General features: G+C 48.1%; 17 non-coding genes across 17 annotated transcripts; all 17 read left to right on the top strand.

Moving 5' to 3' along the window:
- Positions 1–86: 86 nt before the first annotated feature.
- Trnaa-ugc (transfer RNA alanine (anticodon UGC)) lies at positions 87–159 on the top strand. Its single transcript has one exon. It is a non-coding gene; the product is annotated as a tRNA-Ala (tRNA).
- A 399-nt stretch (positions 160–558) lies between these two features.
- Positions 559–631, top strand: Trnaa-agc (transfer RNA alanine (anticodon AGC)). Its single transcript has one exon. It is a non-coding gene; the product is annotated as a tRNA-Ala (tRNA).
- Positions 632–1,633: 1,002 nt separating this feature from the next.
- Positions 1,634–1,706, top strand: Trnaa-ugc (transfer RNA alanine (anticodon UGC)). Its single transcript has one exon. It is a non-coding gene; the product is annotated as a tRNA-Ala (tRNA).
- Positions 1,707–2,105: 399 nt separating this feature from the next.
- On the top strand, positions 2,106–2,178 carry Trnaa-agc (transfer RNA alanine (anticodon AGC)). Its single transcript has one exon. It is a non-coding gene; the product is annotated as a tRNA-Ala (tRNA).
- A 1,002-nt stretch (positions 2,179–3,180) lies between these two features.
- Trnaa-ugc (transfer RNA alanine (anticodon UGC)) lies at positions 3,181–3,253 on the top strand. Its single transcript has one exon. It is a non-coding gene; the product is annotated as a tRNA-Ala (tRNA).
- Positions 3,254–3,652: 399 nt separating this feature from the next.
- On the top strand, positions 3,653–3,725 carry Trnaa-agc (transfer RNA alanine (anticodon AGC)). Its single transcript has one exon. It is a non-coding gene; the product is annotated as a tRNA-Ala (tRNA).
- A 1,002-nt stretch (positions 3,726–4,727) lies between these two features.
- On the top strand, positions 4,728–4,800 carry Trnaa-ugc (transfer RNA alanine (anticodon UGC)). The gene has a single exon. It is a non-coding gene; the product is annotated as a tRNA-Ala (tRNA).
- A 399-nt stretch (positions 4,801–5,199) lies between these two features.
- On the top strand, positions 5,200–5,272 carry Trnaa-agc (transfer RNA alanine (anticodon AGC)). Its single transcript has one exon. It is a non-coding gene; the product is annotated as a tRNA-Ala (tRNA).
- Positions 5,273–12,492: 7,220 nt separating this feature from the next.
- On the top strand, positions 12,493–12,565 carry Trnaa-agc (transfer RNA alanine (anticodon AGC)). Its single transcript has one exon. It is a non-coding gene; the product is annotated as a tRNA-Ala (tRNA).
- Positions 12,566–13,567: 1,002 nt separating this feature from the next.
- Trnaa-ugc (transfer RNA alanine (anticodon UGC)) lies at positions 13,568–13,640 on the top strand. The gene has a single exon. It is a non-coding gene; the product is annotated as a tRNA-Ala (tRNA).
- Positions 13,641–14,039: 399 nt separating this feature from the next.
- On the top strand, positions 14,040–14,112 carry Trnaa-agc (transfer RNA alanine (anticodon AGC)). Its single transcript has one exon. It is a non-coding gene; the product is annotated as a tRNA-Ala (tRNA).
- Positions 14,113–15,114: 1,002 nt separating this feature from the next.
- On the top strand, positions 15,115–15,187 carry Trnaa-ugc (transfer RNA alanine (anticodon UGC)). The gene has a single exon. It is a non-coding gene; the product is annotated as a tRNA-Ala (tRNA).
- Positions 15,188–15,586: 399 nt separating this feature from the next.
- Positions 15,587–15,659, top strand: Trnaa-agc (transfer RNA alanine (anticodon AGC)). Its single transcript has one exon. It is a non-coding gene; the product is annotated as a tRNA-Ala (tRNA).
- Positions 15,660–16,661: 1,002 nt separating this feature from the next.
- On the top strand, positions 16,662–16,734 carry Trnaa-ugc (transfer RNA alanine (anticodon UGC)). The gene has a single exon. It is a non-coding gene; the product is annotated as a tRNA-Ala (tRNA).
- Positions 16,735–17,133: 399 nt separating this feature from the next.
- Positions 17,134–17,206, top strand: Trnaa-agc (transfer RNA alanine (anticodon AGC)). The gene has a single exon. It is a non-coding gene; the product is annotated as a tRNA-Ala (tRNA).
- Positions 17,207–18,208: 1,002 nt separating this feature from the next.
- Trnaa-ugc (transfer RNA alanine (anticodon UGC)) lies at positions 18,209–18,281 on the top strand. The gene has a single exon. It is a non-coding gene; the product is annotated as a tRNA-Ala (tRNA).
- Positions 18,282–18,697: 416 nt separating this feature from the next.
- Positions 18,698–18,770, top strand: Trnaa-agc (transfer RNA alanine (anticodon AGC)). Its single transcript has one exon. It is a non-coding gene; the product is annotated as a tRNA-Ala (tRNA).
- The last annotated feature ends 385 nt before the right edge of the window (positions 18,771–19,155 follow it).

The following is a 19,155-nucleotide window of genomic DNA, read 5'->3' as shown; positions in this document are numbered from 1 at the left end:
CCTTCAGCCCTGCAAACCAACCAACCATCGTGTCCGTGCACATAAGAGTAGTAAAGAATGGAGAACAGCGCAGCTTGGTTGTGCTTGGGGGCGTAGCTCAGTTGGTAGAGCGTTCGCTTTGCATGTGAAAGGTCTCGGGTTCAAGCCCCGGCGCCTCCATGTTTTGTGGTCAGTGCGTGGTAAGTGTTGGTCGCGGCGAGCCTAAAGGCACGCAAGATGTTGCAAAGCCAGCGTCACAGACTCGTATACTGACGTAAGGAGAGCAAGACGTAAATGTGAGGACCGGCTGTTGTCGAGGTGTCATCGAGTGCAAATCTGCCTTGGGTAAAACGGCCTAACCTCAGTGAAGTCTAGAGAGTGAACAACACTTTCGTCTACCTCAGAGCGTTGGCCGAACGCGTGCCACTTTGATTTTGGCCAACTACGATTCGATACAGAATGCAGGAAACCTGAAAGACACCCTCACAGACACATTGAGAGTAGTGTTTGTCTGCGGAATAATTGGAGTGCAAGGGTCTGTGCAATTGATATGGCTGTATGTAGCGCAGTTTGTCAGCAGGGGGCGTAGCTCAGATGGTAGAGCGCTCGCTTAGCATGCGAGAGGTACTGGGATCGATACCCAGCGCCTCCAGAAATTTAAACACACCAACATGCGCACACTGCCATGCAAGTGGAATAATTCACAGCCAGAAAATGTGTCAAGGCAGATACGAGCGAACGATTAGCAGCCACAATTGGCAAGCGTGCTGTAATGCGCAGGAAGTACCCTCCTCCCACCACTACACTTAATTTAGAAACAGTACACGTGTTCCCATAAGATTCTCAAACCTATGTCGGAAAGATGAGCCTTGCGCCGAATTCACAAAAATCCCACTGCACATTCCAATTCTTTACGTGCAGTCGGCTGCTACTGGTGTTGCTAGTTGTGACTGCTGATGACAGATGCCGTAGCAATCAATTCATGGAGTGAGTTGTATGTTTTGCGATACTCTGTCTCTGACAAGCAAGCAGAGGTGACATAGGCGCGAATACGGGAAGCTTGCAGCCCCTCGCTGCCTGCAGACACCGAGCAGCCACACTAGGTGGGCGGCCTAAGCCGTAGGCGAAATGTGCTCACTCGCTTGGGCGCGACGTCAAGCTCTAAATAAGGCTGTCACTAGCGTGAGCGTCGTGTAAAGTCGGAAAAGTCGTCTGCATGGGTGAGTGCCATGTTTGGGGAGCGTTTCGTAGTTTGCGCAGTGCAATGGAGACGCGGAAACTTGTTGTGGCCCAGTCTTTTGCAGTTGGACGACAAGAGTGGTACACAGTAGTTAAGTGCGAGGCAGTGAGTTGGCATGAACAGTCGAGTGCACAATGGGGCTTCAGATGTGCTTGTTACCTCAGGTGCTGTGTGATTGTCGACATGGAGTGAAAACAGAGCAACTTGTGACTGCCCCTTCAATTTAAGACGTTAAAAACGGACGGAATTTGCAGTCGTAATACCAGAGCATCGAAACTACTTGGAACTCTTGTGTATATGAACGCGTCCGCGCCTTTGTACTCTGTTCCCTTCAGCCCTGCAAACCAACCAACCATCGTGTCCGTGCACATAAGAGTAGTAAAGAATGGAGAACAGCGCAGCTTGGTTGTGCTTGGGGGCGTAGCTCAGTTGGTAGAGCGTTCGCTTTGCATGTGAAAGGTCCCGGGTTCAAGCCCCGGCGCCTCCATGTTTTGTGGTCAGTGCGTGGTAAGTGTTGGTCGCGGCGAGCCTAAAGGCACGCAAGATGTTGCAAAGCCAGCGTCACAGACTCGTATACTGACGTAAGGAGAGCAAGACGTAAATGTGAGGACCGGCTGTTGTCGAGGTGTCATCGAGTGCAAATCTGCCTTGGGTAAAACGGCCTAACCTCAGTGAAGTCTAGAGAGTGAACAACACTTTCGTCTACCTCAGAGCGTTGGCCGAACGCGTGCCACTTTGATTTTGGCCAACTACGATTCGATACAGAATGCAGGAAACCTGAAAGACACCCTCACAGACACATTGAGAGTAGTGTTTGTCTGCGGAATAATTGGAGTGCAAGGGTCTGTGCAATTGATATGGCTGTATGTAGCGCAGTTCGTCAGCAGGGGGCGTAGCTCAGATGGTAGAGCGCTCGCTTAGCATGCGAGAGGTACTGGGATCGATACCCAGCGCCTCCAGAATTTTTAACACACCAACATGCGCACACTGCCATGCAAGTGGAATAATTCACAGCCAGAAAATGTGTCAAGGCAGATACAAGCGAACGATTAGCAGCCACAATTGGCAAGCGTGCTGTAATGCGCAGGAAGTACCCTCCTCCCACCACTACACTTAATTTAGAAACAGTACACGTGTTCCCATAAGATTCTCAAACCTATGTCGGAAAGATGAGCCTTGCGCCGAATTCACAAAAATCCCACTGCACATTCCAATTCTTTACGTGCAGTCGGCTGCTACTGGTGTTGCTAGTTGTGACTGCTGATGACAGATGCCGTAGCAATCAATTCATGGAGTGAGTTGTATGTTTTGCGATACTCTGTCTCTGACAAGCAAGCAGAGGTGACATAGGCGCGAATACGGGAAGCTTGCAGCCCCTCGCTGCCTGCAGACACCGAGCAGCCACACTAGGTGGGCGGCCTAAGCCGTAGGCGAAATGTGCTCACTCGCTTGGGCGCGACGTCAAGCTCTAAATAAGGCTGTCACTAGCGTGAGCGTCGTGTAAAGTCGGAAAAGTCGTCTGCATGGGTGAGTGCCATGTTTGGGGAGCGTTTCGTAGTTTGCGCAGTGCAATGGAGACGCGGAAACTTGTTGTGGCCCAGTCTTTTGCAGTTGGACGACAAGAGTGGTACACAGTAGTTAAGTGCGAGGCAGTGAGTTGGCATGAACAGTCGAGTGCACAATGGGGCTTCAGATGTGCTTGTTACCTCAGGTGCTGTGTGATTGTCGACATGGAGTGAAAACAGAGCAACTTGTGACTGCCCCTTCAATTTAAGACGTTAAAAACGGACGGAATTTGCAGTCGTAATACCAGAGCATCGAAACTACTTGGAACTCTTGTGTATATGAACGCGTCCGCGCCTTTGTACTCTGTTCCCTTCAGCCCTGCAAACCAACCAACCATCGTGTCCGTGCACATAAGAGTAGTAAAGAATGGAGAACAGCGCAGCTTGGTTGTGCTTGGGGGCGTAGCTCAGTTGGTAGAGCGTTCGCTTTGCATGTGAAAGGTCCCGGGTTCAAGCCCCGGCGCCTCCATGTTTTGTGGTCAGTGCGTGGTAAGTGTTGGTCGCGGCGAGCCTAAAGGCACGCAAGATGTTGCAAAGCCAGCGTCACAGACTCGTATACTGACGTAAGGAGAGCAAGACGTAAATGTGAGGACCGGCTGTTGTCGAGGTGTCATCGAGTGCAAATCTGCCTTGGGTAAAACGGCCTAACCTCAGTGAAGTCTAGAGAGTGAACAACACTTTCGTCTACCTCAGAGCGTTGGCCGAACGCGTGCCACTTTGATTTTGGCCAACTACGATTCGATACAGAATGCAGGAAACCTGAAAGACACCCTCACAGACACATTGAGAGTAGTGTTTGTCTGCGGAATAATTGGAGTGCAAGGGTCTGTGCAATTGATAAGGCTGTATGTAGCGCAGTTCGTCAGCAGGGGGCGTAGCTCAGATGGTAGAGCGCTCGCTTAGCATGCGAGAGGTACTGGGATCGATACCCAGCGCCTCCAGAATTTTAAACACACCAACATGCGCACACTGCCATGCAAGTGGAATAATTCACAGCCAGAAAATGTGTCAAGGCAGATACGAGCGAACGATTAGCAGCCACAATTGGCAAGCGTGCTGTAATGCGCAGGAAGTACCCTCCTCCCACCACTACACTTAATTTAGAAACAGTACACGTGTTCCCATAACATTCTCAAACCTATGTCGGAAAGATGAGCCTTGCGCCGAATTCACAAAAATCCCACTGCACATTCCAATTCTTTACGTGCAGTCGGCTGCTACTGGTGTTGCTAGTTGTGACTGCTGATGACAGATGCCGTAGCAATCAATTCATGGAGTGAGTTGTATGTTTTGCGATACTCTGTCTCTGACAAGCAAGCAGAGCTGACATAGGCGCGAATACGGGAAGCTTGCAGCCCCTCGCTGCCTGCAGACACCGAGCAGCCACACTAGGTGGGCGGCCTAAGCCGTAGGCGAAATGTGCTCACTCGCTTGGGCGCGACGTCAAGCTCTAAATAAGGCTGTCACTAGCGTGAGCGTCGTGTAAAGTCGGAAAAGTCGTCTGCATGGGTGAGTGCCATGTTTGGGGAGCGTTTCGTAGTTTGCGCAGTGCAATGGAGACGCGGAAACTTGTTGTGGCCCAGTCTTTTGCAGTTGGACGACAAGAGTGGTACACAGTAGTTAAGTGCGAGGCAGTGAGTTGGCATGAACAGTCGAGTGCACAATGGGGCTTCAGATGTGCTTGTTACCTCAGGTGCTGTGTGATTGTCGACATGGAGTGAAAACAGAGCAACTTGTGACTGCCCCTTCAATTTAAGACGTTAAAAACGGACGGAATTTGCAGTCGTAATACCAGAGCATCGAAACTACTTGGAACTCTTGTGTATATGAACGCGTCCGCGCCTTTGTACTCTGTTCCCTTCAGCCCTGCAAACCAACCAACCATCGTGTCCGTGCACATAAGAGTAGTAAAGAATGGAGAACAGCGCAGCTTGGTTGTGCTTGGGGGCGTAGCTCAGTTGGTAGAGCGTTCGCTTTGCATGTGAAAGGTCCCGGGTTCAAGCCCCGGCGCCTCCATGTTTTGTGGTCAGTGCGTGGTAAGTGTTGGTCGCGGCGAGCCTAAAGGCACGCAAGATGTTGCAAAGCCAGCGTCACAGACTCGTATACTGACGTAAGGAGAGCAAGACGTAAATGTGAGGACCGGCTGTTGTCGAGGTGTCATCGAGTGCAAATCTGCCTTGGGTAAAACGGCCTAACGTCAGTGAAGTCTAGAGAGTGAACAACACTTTCGTCTACCTCAGAGCGTTGGCCGAACGCGTGCCACTTTGATTTTGGCCAACTACGATTCGATACAGAATGCAGGAAACCTGAAAGACACCCTCACAGACACATTGAGAGTAGTGTTTGTCTGCGGAATAATTGGAGTGCAAGGGTCTGTGCAATTGATATGGCTGTATGTAGCGCAGTTCGTCAGCAGGGGGCGTAGCTCAGATGGTAGAGCGCTCGCTTAGCATGCGAGAGGTACTGGGATCGATACCCAGCGCCTCCAGAATTTTTAACACACCAACATGCGCACACTGCCATGCAAGTGGAATAATTCACAGCCAGAAAATGTGTCAAGGCAGATACGAGCGAACGATTAGCAGCCACAATTGGAAAGCGTGCTGTAATGCGCAGGAAGTACCCTCCTCCCACCACTACACTTAATTTAGAAACAGTACACGTGTTCCCATAAGATTCTCATACCTATGTCGGAAAGATGAGCCTTGCGCCGAATTCACAAAAATCCCACTGCACATTCCAATTCTTTACGTGCAGTCGGCTGCTACTGGTGTTGCTAGTTGTGACTGCTGATGACAGATGCCGTAGCAATCAATTCATGGAGTGAGTTGTATGTTTTGCGATACTCTGTCTCTGACAAGCAAGCAGAGGTGACATAGGCGCGAATACGGGAAGCTTGCAGCCCCTCGCTGCCTGCAGACACCGAGCAGCCACACTAGGTGGGCGGCCTAGGCCGTAGGCGAAATGTGCTCACTCGCTTGGGCGCGACGTCAAGCTCTAAATAAGGCTGTCACTAGCGTGAGCGTCGTGTAAAGTCGGAAAAGTCGTCTGCATGGGTGAGTGCCATGTTTGGGGAGCGTTTCGTAGTTTGCGCAGTGCAATGGAGACGCGGAAACTTGTTGTGGCCCAGTCTTTTGCAGTTGGACGACAAGAGTGGTACACAGTAGTTAAGTGCGAGGCAGTGAGTTGGCATGAACAGTCGAGTGCACAATGGGGCTTCAGATGTGCTTGTTACCTCAGGTGCTGTGTGATTGTCGACATGGAGTGAAAACAGAGCAACTTGTGACTGCCCCTTCAATTTAAGACGTTAAAAACGGACGGAATTTGCAGTCGTAATACCAGAGCATCGAAACTACTTGGAACTCTTGTGTATATGAACGCGTCCGCGCCTTTGTACTCTGTTCCCTTCAGCCCTGCAAACCAACCAACCATCGTGTCCGTGCACATAAGAGTAGTAAAGAATGGAGAACAGCGCAGCTTGGTTGTGCTTGGGGGCGTAGCTCAGTTGACAGTCTGCTTTCGGCTACATTCTGGCTCTAGCTGCCGACGCGTACGGACGTGCCGCCGTTTGCTGCGCGTAGTCAGTGCTTCGCCAGTGTTTACATTTGCGTTTCGGTGTCCTTGTTTTTTGTGATTTTTCTTCGTGTGTAACTTGTGATTATTCTGCCTATTGTGTTCTGTTGTGTGTTTTCTACCGACGTTCATTTATCGTTTGTGGAGTTTTCGGTAATTACCGGAATCTCCCCTTGATTTCTGCATACCATGGCTACAACTGTGAGGAAGAATACGCTGGTTTTTGCGTTCGCCAAGGAAACACGACGTGTTCAGCCGACTGCTCTGGAAATTCATGATTGGCTTGATCAGGTACTTGGCATTAATTCTGATATGGTGCATACCACTCAGCTAGATACTGACAACTACTGTGTTTTCGTCAAATTTTTGAGCCCCGTTTCGGTAGATAAGATTATTGGAAAATTCGGGTATCATGTTGAATTTTTGCATAGAGACGGCACTACAAGTAAAGTAGCTATCAGGAGAGCTGATGCTCTTTATAGATCTGTGCGGGTGTTAAATTTACCTATCGAGATAGATAATGAGAAAATCAAGGTTGCCCTGTCTCAATATGGTGAGGTTAAGGATATAGTTAACGAACGGTGGTCGAAGCAATTTAAAATTCAGAGCTTCAATGGTATTCGTTCGGTAGAGATGGAAGTAAAGTCGAATATCCCATCTCATATAACTGTTGACGGGCATAAAGCCCACGTGATTTATACTGGTCAAACCCCTACGTGTAATATATGCAATGAATCGGGTCATTTAAGGCAGGACTGTCCTCGTCGTGTTTTTGTACTAAAAACGAATTTAGTCCAACGGCGCAAGATGACCTTGAGCGAAGTTTTGGCAACTGATAATACAGCCAAACAGGGTGAGGGTTCGGATCCTGTACCTAGTTCTGGAAATATTGCTGTTGATGGTAGTGATTTTCCACCCCTGGTACCACGCTTGAATTGTGATTCTTCTGCCCGAGAGTTGGACGTACTAAACAAGAAACGACCACTTGAACATACAGATGAGCATTCCGATGATGAAACCTCCCGACAATCTCCTGCTGTACGTAAACAGAAGGCTAGCGATGAAACTCTGCCTGTGCCCCAAGGCGAAATGCAAGTGGATTTAATCACAGTTTCTGATACGTCCCGCTCATTGCCAGAAAATGAAACGGCCGCCTCCGACAGCGATAAAGTAGAAGTCCCCGAGGCAGTGACAACTTGCCCAGCTGTAAACAGCGATAATCAGCTGTTTACAGACGGGAATTTCGCGGAAGCGGTAGAACAACGACACCGCGACACCGCAACAGCACAGCAACCGGCACCAGAGTGTAAACAAGAGGAAGTGTTTACTCCTGAACCGGAAAATAAGCAAACACCGTCGCAAGCATCACAACAAACGAAGGTAGCATGTAAACAGCAGGCAGTGTTTACAAACCAGATCTCTCGCGACACTGTTGCTGAAGCGGCCACGCCGAGTGCTGCCACAACAAAATCAGGTCAGAGTTTTCAGGGCGTCCACCGCCGTACGCTAAAACCACAACCGAATCTTACTGTTTCTCGCACCCAACCCAAACAAAAAGCCGACAAGTCAGATGTAAAATCGCAGAAAAATATACGATATGACATTGTCAGAGTAGGTGCTCCAGATGAGCCTCCTGATACATTCAATGTCGAACAGCCCCTCAGTACTAAGGTACGGGATGACAATGGAAGACAAGCTAACGTTTAGCAACCGTGTTACGATGAATATTGCGAAATTCTAAACGACTGTAGTTCTAAAACGGATTTCTACATACCAAAAGTATAACAGTTTTTGACCAAGGTTTGTAGGTGGCCAATAGCCAGTTACAGATGCAAGCATACACTATCACAACGATAAATATAAATAAAATTCGAACCTCATTAAAGCTAGCTGCTCTCAAGGAATTTTTGTATGACTCTGGAACCGATATCGCGTTGATACAGGAGGTTGTAACGACGTCTCTTGCAATACCAGGATATACCGCCATTGTTAACGTATCTTGTGAAACACATACAGGAACAGCGTTTCTGCTCAGGGAAGGAATTCCCGTGTCTCAAGTAGAGCGTTTGGAATCTGGAAGGGCCATTAGTATAAACGTTTTAGGTACCACATTGATTAACTTATATGCGCCCTCAGGAAATAGTAATAGACAGGACAGGGCAGCATTTTATAAAGAGGAAATTATATATTTATTACGTCGAAACCCAAACAGTTTTATAATGGGCGGTGATTTTAACTGTGTGTTAAATCGTAAGGATCAACAACCACACTTTAACGGTTCGTTGGAACTTAAACGCCTAGTAACCGACTTAAAACTTAAGGACGCATGGGAACTAAAATATCCAACGAATGTTGAATATACGTATATAACACAGACTTCGCGTAGTAGAATAGACAGAATTTATGTTTCCCAAAACTTAGAACGATGTCTACTTAATTCAGAAATCGTACCTGTATATTTTAGTGACCACTGCAGTATGAAGGCGTGCATTAATTTAGCTCCACAGCCGATTAAGATTTTTAGGAACCAGTGGCATCTAAATGTCTCTCTCTTAAAAGAGCAAGATTTGGCAGACGCAGTATCAGAAGCGTGGACTTTATGTCTGCGATCGATCGACAGGCACCCCACGGTATTAGATTGGTGGATTAAGGTTGCAAAACCGAGACTGAGAAAAGTGTGTATCAGATACAGCAGAGAAAGAGCGCAGGAGTTAAAAAACAGTATGGAATTTTATTACAGATTGTTGCGGGACCTCTACGCACAGGCAAACGTGTCAACCATTAGATTACACGACATCAAACACACCAAAGCGAAATTACTCGCCTTTAAAAGACAGCAGATGGAAGGCTTAAAACTGAAGTCAAAGGCGAAGTCGGTGGTAGATGATGAAACAACATCCTTATATCATCTGCTTCGGCATGCAAAGAATAGGCGACGAACTGTCATTAGTGAAATTAAAACATCCAATGGGACTACACTCACGTCTCAGAAGGAGATTCTCAATGCAGTATACCATTACTACCACGAGTTATATTCTTCCAGCCCACCTCACGAGGGGTCTCTGCAAGAGGTTCTCAGTGTTTTATCCCCACAATTGACGAGTTCTGAAAACGACGAAATCCTTTCTGAAGTCAGTAACGAAGAGGTTCGTGAGATAATAACCAAGTCCCCGTTAAATAAATCTGCTGGACCTGACGGACTGCCTGTAGAATTTTACTTAAAATTCTGGTTTTTAATTGGTGACACTTTTACATGCATTGTCAATGAGATTTTTAACGAGCAGACGGTACCTGAAGATTTTAAAGATAGCAAAATTGTACTTATACCGAAAAACAAAGGAACGAAAAGTTTAAACAATTACCGCCCTATTTCACTTTTAAACTCTGACTACAAAATAGTATGCAGGATTTTAAAAAAGAGACTTTCCCCTCTGACCGACAAATTAATTAGTCAACATCAGTCATGTGCAGCAAATAGAAGTATTTTTAATACAATTTCTGAATATAGAGACATCATCGCCTTAGCATCAGTTTCCAATATCAAATGTGCTCTACTCTTTATAGATTTTAATAAGGCCTTCGACTCGGTGAATCACCGTTTCCTGTTTGAGGTACTGACGAAAATGGGATTCGTCCACAAAACTGTTAATGTTTTAAAAAACATTGCTACTGGTCTGCACGCTAAATTAGCCGTCAACTGTCAGCTGTCGCGGCAAATTCCAATAAACCGCGGCATTCCACAGGGAAGTCCCTTATCTATGTTTTTGTTTGTTGTGTCGTTAGAGCCCTTTTTACGAAGTGTTCATGAAAGGTTAAAGGGCATAACTATAACTGGTAGGAAAACTGTAGTGCGAGCCTATGCTGACGATGTTGGTGTCGTCATAAGAGGGCAAGATGATGTAATTCGACTAGGGGCCATTCTTCAAACTTACTGCCACGCATCGGGTGCGACAAAGAACGAAAATAAAAGTACAATCTTGGGAATGCGGGGTCTTGACCGGATACACATCGATTGGGCTAAGTCAGTTACCACCCACAAAACCCTGGGGACACTCCTGACGGCATGTCCCATGAGGATGACAGCCCTCAACTGGAAAGAGGTTTCCACAAAGATTCAAGGCGGCCTCATTGAGAACACACAACGACTTATGAACCAGGTTCAGAGGGTCAAGTTCATTAACTTATGCATTCTCTCAAAGGCATTCTATATGGCACAAGTTTTTCCCTTGCCGAAGTTGATAGCTCAGAAAATAATGTCGAGAGTGGCAAATTTCTTATGGAAGGGGGAAATCTACAGGGTTAACCTAAAAACTGCGACCTTACATCCTAGAAATGGAGGCCTCGGACTGGTGGACATACGTAATAAAGCTTCTGCGCTTTTCATAAAACGGTCTTTAAGCATATTTCACGCCAACCCAGGCAGTATTACTACACAATTGTTTCAATGTGTCCAACCAGAAAGCCTTCAGCCACCGGCAGACGTACAAAAGATTAATCCCCGACTGCGATACGTTAGAATCTTGTACACAGAATTGAGCTATGTTAACGAGAAACTCAGAACTTCACTGCACATTGCAGCCCGAGATATCATGAGAGAACGACAACAATACGAAGGCAAAAATAAAATTGCCACGAAATATATGAATTGCAACTGGGATGCAATTTGGGAGAATATTAGTTTTAACGGGCTCAATTCACATGTGGTAACGGCATGGTACAAAGCCGTCAATGATATTGTCAGCACCAACGAACGGCTTTATAAAATTGGGAAAGCTGAAACCCCCTTATGTCGGACATGTAAACTGGTTGACACCGTGATTCATAGATTCACGTGTGGTGGAAATTTCAACAACTGGATTTGGCTCAGGAAAAGTCTTGCACTACTGCAACGAACGTCACCCACTTCTATTACTCCTATGATGCTTCTCAGACCTGAAATTAAGTATTACCCCAAAACCAAAAATAATGCAATACACTGGTTAATGGGACAGTTTGTCCATTACATTCTCAATAAAATAGGTGGTGACGATGAAACGGAATTCAAGCTTTTTATGAAAATGGAGTACAGTAAAGTTAAGCACTATGCAGACCACAGGAAAATGTATGGAAACATGTTGCTCATTTTATTCGAAAGAATAGGTGTTGGTTAAAAAGCACAGTCTAACAATAAAGTTACTATTTTAGGGGTACTGAAGGAATGAAATATGAGATCTACGTTCAAGATGAAGGAAATGCCTCTTCTTTTATCCATTTCTGTTATGTCGGTCCCCCCAATATGTGTCTCATAAATGCTGGAGGTATATTGAGGTAAAATAACATGTTTCCTACTCGAATGACTGTTGAATGATCACTCGAATGACAGCCTTCTAATGAGATCTCCACCCAGACGTCGTACAAACAGTGCTCCGCACCATAATAAAAAGAGCAGGGAAAGACCACACACGACTATAACCGCTTTTCTATAACATGTAAAATGTACTGAAGGAGCCATTCGGTGGGAGTAATGGCGGGGACATCGTGGCCAGGCCTCGAGTTCTTTGACCCCTGCCCTCTTTGTCCCCGTCATGCGCCTACTGATGGCTTCCAAAAAGACACAAAATCAAAACAAGTGGTCTCTGGCAAAAAACGGGGAAAAAAAAAAGTTGGTAGAGCGGTGGACTGAAAAAAAAAAAAAAAAGTTGGTAGAGCGTTCGCTTTGCATGTGAAAGGTCCCGGGTTCAAGCCCCGGCGCCTCCATGTTTTGTGGTCAGTGCGTGGTAAGTGTTGGTCGCGGCGAGCCTAAAGGCACGCAAGATGTTGCAAAGCCAGCGTCACAGACTCGTATACTGACGTAAGGAGAGCAAGACGTAAATGTGAGGACCGGCTGTTGTCGAGGTGTCATCGAGTGCAAATCTGCCTTGGGTAAAACGGCCTAACCTCAGTGAAGTCTAGAGAGTGAACAACACTTTCGTCTACCTCAGAGCGTTGGCCGAACGCGTGCCACTTTGATTTTGGCCAACTACGATTCGATACAGAATGCAGGAAACCTGAAAGACACCCTCACAGACACATTGAGAGTAGTGTTTGTCTGCGGAATAATTGGAGTGCAAGGGTCTGTGCAATTGATATGGCTGTATGTAGCGCAGTTCGTCAGCAGGGGGCGTAGCTCAGATGGTAGAGCGCTCGCTTAGCATGCGAGAGGTACTGGGATCGATACCCAGCGCCTCCAGAATTTTTAACACACCAACATGCGCACACTGCCATGCAAGTGGAATAATTCACAGCCAGAAAATGTGTCAAGGCAGATACGAGCGAACGATTAGCAGCCACAATTGGCAAGCGTGCTGTAATGCGCAGGAAGTACCCTCCTCCCACCACTACACTTAATTTAGAAACAGTACACGTGTTCCCATAAGATTCTCAAACCTATGTCGGAAAGATCAGCCTTGCGCCGAATTCACAAAAATCCCACTGCACATTCCAATTCTTTACGTGCAGTCGGCTGCTACTGGTGTTGCTAGTTGTGACTGCTGATGACAGATGCCGTAGCAATCAATTCATGGAGTGAGTTGTATGTTTTGCGATACTCTGTCTCTGACAAGCAAGCAGAGGTGACATAGGCGCGAATACGGGAAGCTTGCAGCCCCTCGCTGCCTGCAGACACCGAGCAGCCACACTAGGTGGGCGGCCTAAGCCGTAGGCGAAATGTGCTCACTCGCTTGGGCGCGACGTCAAGCTCTAAATAAGGCTGTCACTAGCGTGAGCGTCGTGTAAAGTCGGAAAAGTCGTCTGCATGGGTGAGTGCCATGTTTGGGGAGCGTTTCGTAGTTTGCGCAGTGCAATGGAGACGCGGAAACTTGTTGTGGCCCAGTCTTTTGCAGTTGGACGACAAGAGTGGTACACAGTAGTTAAGTGCGAGGCAGTGAGTTGGCATGAACAGTCGAGTGCACAATGGGGCTTCAGATGTGCTTGTTACCTCAGGTGCTGTGTGATTGTCGACATGGAGTGAAAACAGAGCAACTTGTGACTGCCCCTTCAATTTAAGACGTTAAAAACGGACGGAATTTGCAGTCGTAATACCAGAGCATCGAAACTACTTGGAACTCTTGTGTATATGAACGCGTCCGCGCCTTTGTACTCTGTTCCCTTCAGCCCTGCAAACCAACCAACCATCGTGTCCGTGCACATAAGAGTAGTAAAGAATGGAGAACAGCGCAGCTTGGTTGTACTTGGGGGCGTAGCTCAGTTGGTAGAGCGTTCGCTTTGCATGTGAAAGGTCCCGGGTTCAAGCCCCGGCGCCTCCATGTTTTGTGGTCAGTGCGTGGTAAGTGTTGGTCGCGGCGAGCCTAAAGGCACGCAAGATGTTGCAAAGCCAGCGTCACAGACTCGTATACTGACGTAAGGAGAGCAAGACGTAAATGTGAGGACCGGCTGTTGTCGAGGTGTCATCGAGTGCAAATCTGCCTTGGGTAAAACGGCCTAACCTCAGTGAAGTCTAGAGAGTGAACAACACTTTCGTCTACCTCAGAGCGTTGGCCGAACGCGTGCCACTTTGATTTTGGCCAACTACGATTCGATACAGAATGCAGGAAACCTGAAAGACACCCTCACAGACACATTGAGAGTAGTGTTTGTCTGCGGAATAATTGGAGTGCAAGGGTCTGTGCAATTGATATGGCTGTATGTAGCGCAGTTCGTCAGCAGGGGGCGTAGCTCAGATGGTAGAGCGCTCGCTTAGCATGCGAGAGGTACTGGGATCGATACCCAGCGCCTCCAGAATTTTTAACACACCAACATGCGCACACTGCCATGCAAGTGGAATAATTCACAGCCAGAAAATGTGTCAAGGCAGATACGAGCGAACGATTAGCAGCCACAATTGGCAAGCGTGCTGTAATGCGCAGGAAGTACCCTCCTCCCACCACTACACTTAATTTAGAAACAGTACACGTGTTCCCATAAGATTCTCAAACCTATGTCGGAAAGATGAGCCTTGCGCCGAATTCACAAAAATCCCACTGCACATTCCAATTCTTTACGTGCAGTCGGCTGCTACTGGTGTTGCTAGTTGTGACTGCTGATGACAGATGCCGTAGCAATCAATTTATGGAGTGAGTTGTATGTTTTGCGATACTCTGTCTCTGACAAGCAAGCAGAGGTGACATAGGCGCGAATATGGGAAGCTTGCAGCCCCTCGCTGCCTGCAGACACCGAGCAGCCACACCAGGTGGGCGGCCTAAGCCGTAGGCGAAATGTGCTCACTCGCTTGGGCGCGACGTCAAGCTCTAAATAAGGCTGTCACTAGCGTGAGCGTCGTGTAAAGTCGGAAAAGTCGTCTGCATGGGTGAGTGCCATGTTTGGGGAGCGTTTCGTAGTTTGCGCAGTGCAATGGAGACGCGGAAACTTGTTGTGGCCCAGTCTTTTGCAGTTGGACGACAAGAGTGGTACACAGTAGTTAAGTGCGAGGCAGTGAGTTGGCATGAAGAGTCGAGTGCACAATGGGGCTTCAGATGTGCTTGTTACCTCAGGTGCTGTGTGATTGTCGACATGGAGTGAAAACAGAGCAACTTGTGACTGCCCCTTCAATTTAAGACGTTAAAAACGGACGGAATTTGCAGTCGTAATACCAGAGCATCGAAACTACTTGGAACTCTTGTGTATATGAACGCGTCCGCGCCTTTGTACTCTGTTCCCTTCAGCCCTGCAAACCAACCAACCATCGTGTCCGTGCACATAAGAGTAGTAAAGAATGGAGAACAGCGCAGCTTGGTTGTGCTTGGGGGCGTAGCTCAGTTGGTAGAGCGTTCGCTTTGCATGTGAAAGGTCCCGGGTTCAAGCCCCGGCGCCTCCATGTTTTGTGGTCAGTGCGTGGTAAGTGTTGGTCGCGGCGAGCCTAAAGGCACGCAAGATGTTGCAAAGCCAGCGTCACAGACTCGTATACTGACGTAAGGAGAGCAAGACGTAAATGTGAGGACCGGCTGTTGTCGAGGTGTCATCGAGTGCAAATCTGCCTTGGGTAAAACGGCCTAACCTCAGTGAAGTCTAGAGAGTGAACAACATTTTCGTCTACCTCAGAGCGTTGGCCGAACGCGTGCCACTTTGATTTTGGCCAACTACGATTCGATACAGAATGCAGGAAACCTGAAAGACACCCTCACAGACACATTGAGAGTAGTGTTTGTTTGCGGAATAATTGGAGTGCAAGGGTCTGTGCAATTGATATGGCTGTATGTAGCGCAGTTCGTCAGCAGGGGGCGTAGCTCAGATGGTAGAGCGCTCGCTTAGCATGCGAGAGGTACTGGGATCGATACCCAGCGCCTCCAGAATTTTTAACACACCTACATGCGCACACTGCCATGCAAGTGGAATAATTCACAGCCAGAAAATGTGTCAAGGCAGATACGAGCGAACGATTAGCAGCCACAATTGGCAAGCTTGCTGTAATGCGCAGGAAGTACCCTCCTCCCACCACTACACTTAATTTAGAAACAGTACACGTGTTCCCATAAGATTCTCAAACCTATGTCGGAAAGATGAGCCTTGCGCCGAATTCACAAAAATCCCACTGCACATTCCAATTCTTTACGTGCAGTCGGCTGCTACTGGTGTTGCTAGTTGTGACTGCTGATGACAGATGCCGTAGCAATCAATTCATGGAGTGAGTTGTATGTTTTGCGATACTCTGTCTCTGACAAGCAAGCAGAGGTGACATAGGCGCGAATACGGGAAGCTTGCAGCCCCTCGCTGCCTGCAGACACCGAGCAGCCACACTAGGTGGGCGGCCTAAGCCGTAGGCGAAATGTGCTCACTCGCTTGGGCGCCACGTCAAGCTCTAAATAAGGCTGTCACTAGCGTGAGCGTCGTGTAAAGTCTGAAAAGTCGTCTGCATGGGTGAGTGCCATGTTTGGGGAGCGTTTCGTAGTTTGCGCAGTGCAATGGAGACGCGGAAACTTGTTGTGGCCCAGTCTTTTGCAGTTGGACGACAAGAGTGGTACACAGTAGTTAAGTGCGAGGCAGTGAGTTGGCATGAACAGTCGAGTGCACAATGGGGCTTCAGATGTGCTTGTTACCTCAGGTGCTGTGTGATTGTCGACATGGAGTGAAAACAGAGCAACTTGTGACTGCCCCTTCAATTTAAGACGTTAAAAACGGACGGAATTTGCAGTCGTAATACCAGAGCATCGAAACTACTTGGAACTCTTGTGTATATGAACGCGTCCGCGCCTTTGTACTCTGTTCCCTTCAGCCCTGCAAACCAACCAACCATCGTGTCCGTGCACATAAGAGTAGTAAAGAATGGAGAACAGCGCAGCTTGGTTGTGCTTGGGGGCGTAGCTCAGTTGGTAGAGCGTTCGCTTTGCATGTGAAAGGTCCCGGGTTCAAGCCCCGGCGCCTTCATGTTTTGTGGTCAGTGCGTGGTAAGTGTTGGTCGCGGCGAGCCTAAAGGCACGCAAGATGTTGCAAAGCCAGCGTCACAGACTCGTATACTGACGTAAGGAGAGCAAGACGTAAATGTGAGGACCGGCTGTTGTCGAGGTGTCATCGAGTGCAAATCTGCCTTGGGTAAAACGGCCTAACCTCAGTGAAGTCTAGAGAGTGAACAACACTTTCGTCTACCTCAGAGCGTTGGCCGAACGCGTGCCACTTTGATTTTGGCCAACTACGATTCGATACAGAATGCAGGAAACCTGAAAGACACCCTCACAGACACATTGAGGGTAGTGTTTGTCTGCGGAATAATTGGAGTGCAAGGGTCTGTGCAATTGATATGGCTGTATGTAGCGCAGTTCGTCAGCAGGGGGCGTAGCTCAGATGGTAGAGCGCTCGCTTAGCATGCGAGAGGTACTGGGATCGATACCCAGCGCCTCCAGAATTTTTAACACACCAACATGCGCACACTGCCATGCAAGTGGAATAATTCACAGCCAGAAAATGTGTCAAGGCAGATACGAGCGAACGATTAGCAGCCACAATTGGCAAGCGTGCTGTAATGCGCAGGAAGTACCCTCCTCCCACCACTACACTTAATTTAGAAACAGTACACGTGTTCCCATAAGATTCTCAAACCTATGTCGGAAAGATGAGCCTTGCGCCGAATTCACAAAAATCCCACTGCACATTCCAATTCTTTACGTGCAGTCGGCTGCTACTGGTGTTGCTAGTTGTGACTGCTGATGACAGATGCCGTAGCAATCAATTCATGGAGTGAGTTGTATGTTTTGCGATACTCTGTCTCTGACAAGCAAGCAGAGGTGACATAGGCGCGAATACGGGAAGCTTGCAGCCCCTCGCTGCCTGCAGACACCGAGCAGCCACACTAGGTGGGCGGCCTAAGCCGTAGGCGAAATGTGCTCACTCGCTTGGGCGCGACGTCAAGCTCTAAATAAGGCTGTCACTAGCGTGAGCGTCGTGTAAAGTCGGAAAAGTCGTCTGCATGGGTGAGTGCCATGTTTGGGGAGCGTTTCGTAGTTTGCGCAGTGCAATGGAGACGCGGAAACTTGTTGTGGCCCAGTCTTTTGCAGTTGGACGACAAGAGTGGTACACAGTAGTTAAGTGCGAGGCAGTGAGTTGGCATGAACAGTCGAGTGCACAATGGGGCTTCAGATGTGCTTGTTACCTCAGGTGCTGTGTGATTGTCGACATGGAGTGAAAACAGAGCAACTTGTGACTGCCCCTTCAATTTAAGACGTTAAAAACGGACGGAATTTGCAGTCGTAATACCAGAGCATCGAAACTACTTGGAACTCTTGTGTATATGAACGCGTCCGCGCCTTTGTACTCTGTTCCCTTCAGCCCTGCAAACCAACCAACCATCGTGTCCGTGCACATAAGAGTAGTAAAGAATGGAGAACAGCGCAGCTTGGTTGTGCTTGGGGGCGTACCTCAGTTGGTAGAGCGTTCGCTTTGCATGTGAAAGGTCCCGGGTTCAAGCCCCGGCGCCTCCATGTTTTGTGGTCAGTGCGTGGTAAGTGTTGGTCGCGGCGAGCCTAAAGGCACGCAAGATGTTGCAAAGCCAGCGTCACAGACTCGTATACTGACGTAAGGAGAGCAAGACGTAAATGTGAGGACCGGCTGTTGTCGAGGTGTCATCGAGTGCAAATCTGCCTTAGGTAAAACGGCCTAACCTCAGTGAAGTCTAGAGAGTGAACAACACTTTCGTCTACCTCAGTGCGTTGGCCGAACGCTATTTTCGACGTCGTGCGTGCCACTTTGATTTTGGCCAACTACGATTCGATACAGAATGCAGGAAACCTGAAAGACACCCTCACAGACACATTGAGAGTAGTGTTTGTCTGCGGAATAATTGGAGTGCAAGGGTCTGTGCAATTGATATGGCTGTATGTAGCGCAGTTCGTCAGCAGGGGGCGTAGCTCAGATGGTAGAGCGCTCGCTTAGCATGCGAGAGGTACTGGGATCGATACCCAGCGCCTCCAGAATTTTTAACACACCAACATGCGCACACTGCCATGCAAGTGGAACAATTCACAGCCAGAAAATGTGTCAAGGCAGATACGAGCGAACGATTAGCAGCCACAATTGGCAAGCGTGCTGTAATGCGCAGGAAGTACCCTCCTCCCACCACTACACTTAATTTAGAAACAGTACACGTGTTCCCATAAGATTCTCAAACCTATGTCGGAAAGATCAGCCTTGCGCCGAATTCACAAAAATCCCACTGCACATTCCAATTCTTTACGTGCAGTCGGCTGCTACTGGTGTTGCTAGTTGTGACTGCTGATGACAGATGCCGTAGCAATCAATTCATGGAGTGAGTTGTATGTTTTGCGATACTCTGTCTCTGACAAGCAAGCAGAGGTG

The sequence above is a fragment of the Schistocerca serialis genome, unplaced genomic scaffold (genome assembly GCF_023864345.2).
Source record: "Schistocerca serialis cubense isolate TAMUIC-IGC-003099 unplaced genomic scaffold, iqSchSeri2.2 HiC_scaffold_1426, whole genome shotgun sequence".
NCBI lineage: Eukaryota > Metazoa > Arthropoda > Insecta > Orthoptera > Acrididae > Schistocerca > Schistocerca serialis.
Note: the sequence above shows the minus strand (reverse complement) of the source record. Positions and strands in the feature narration are given on the sequence as shown.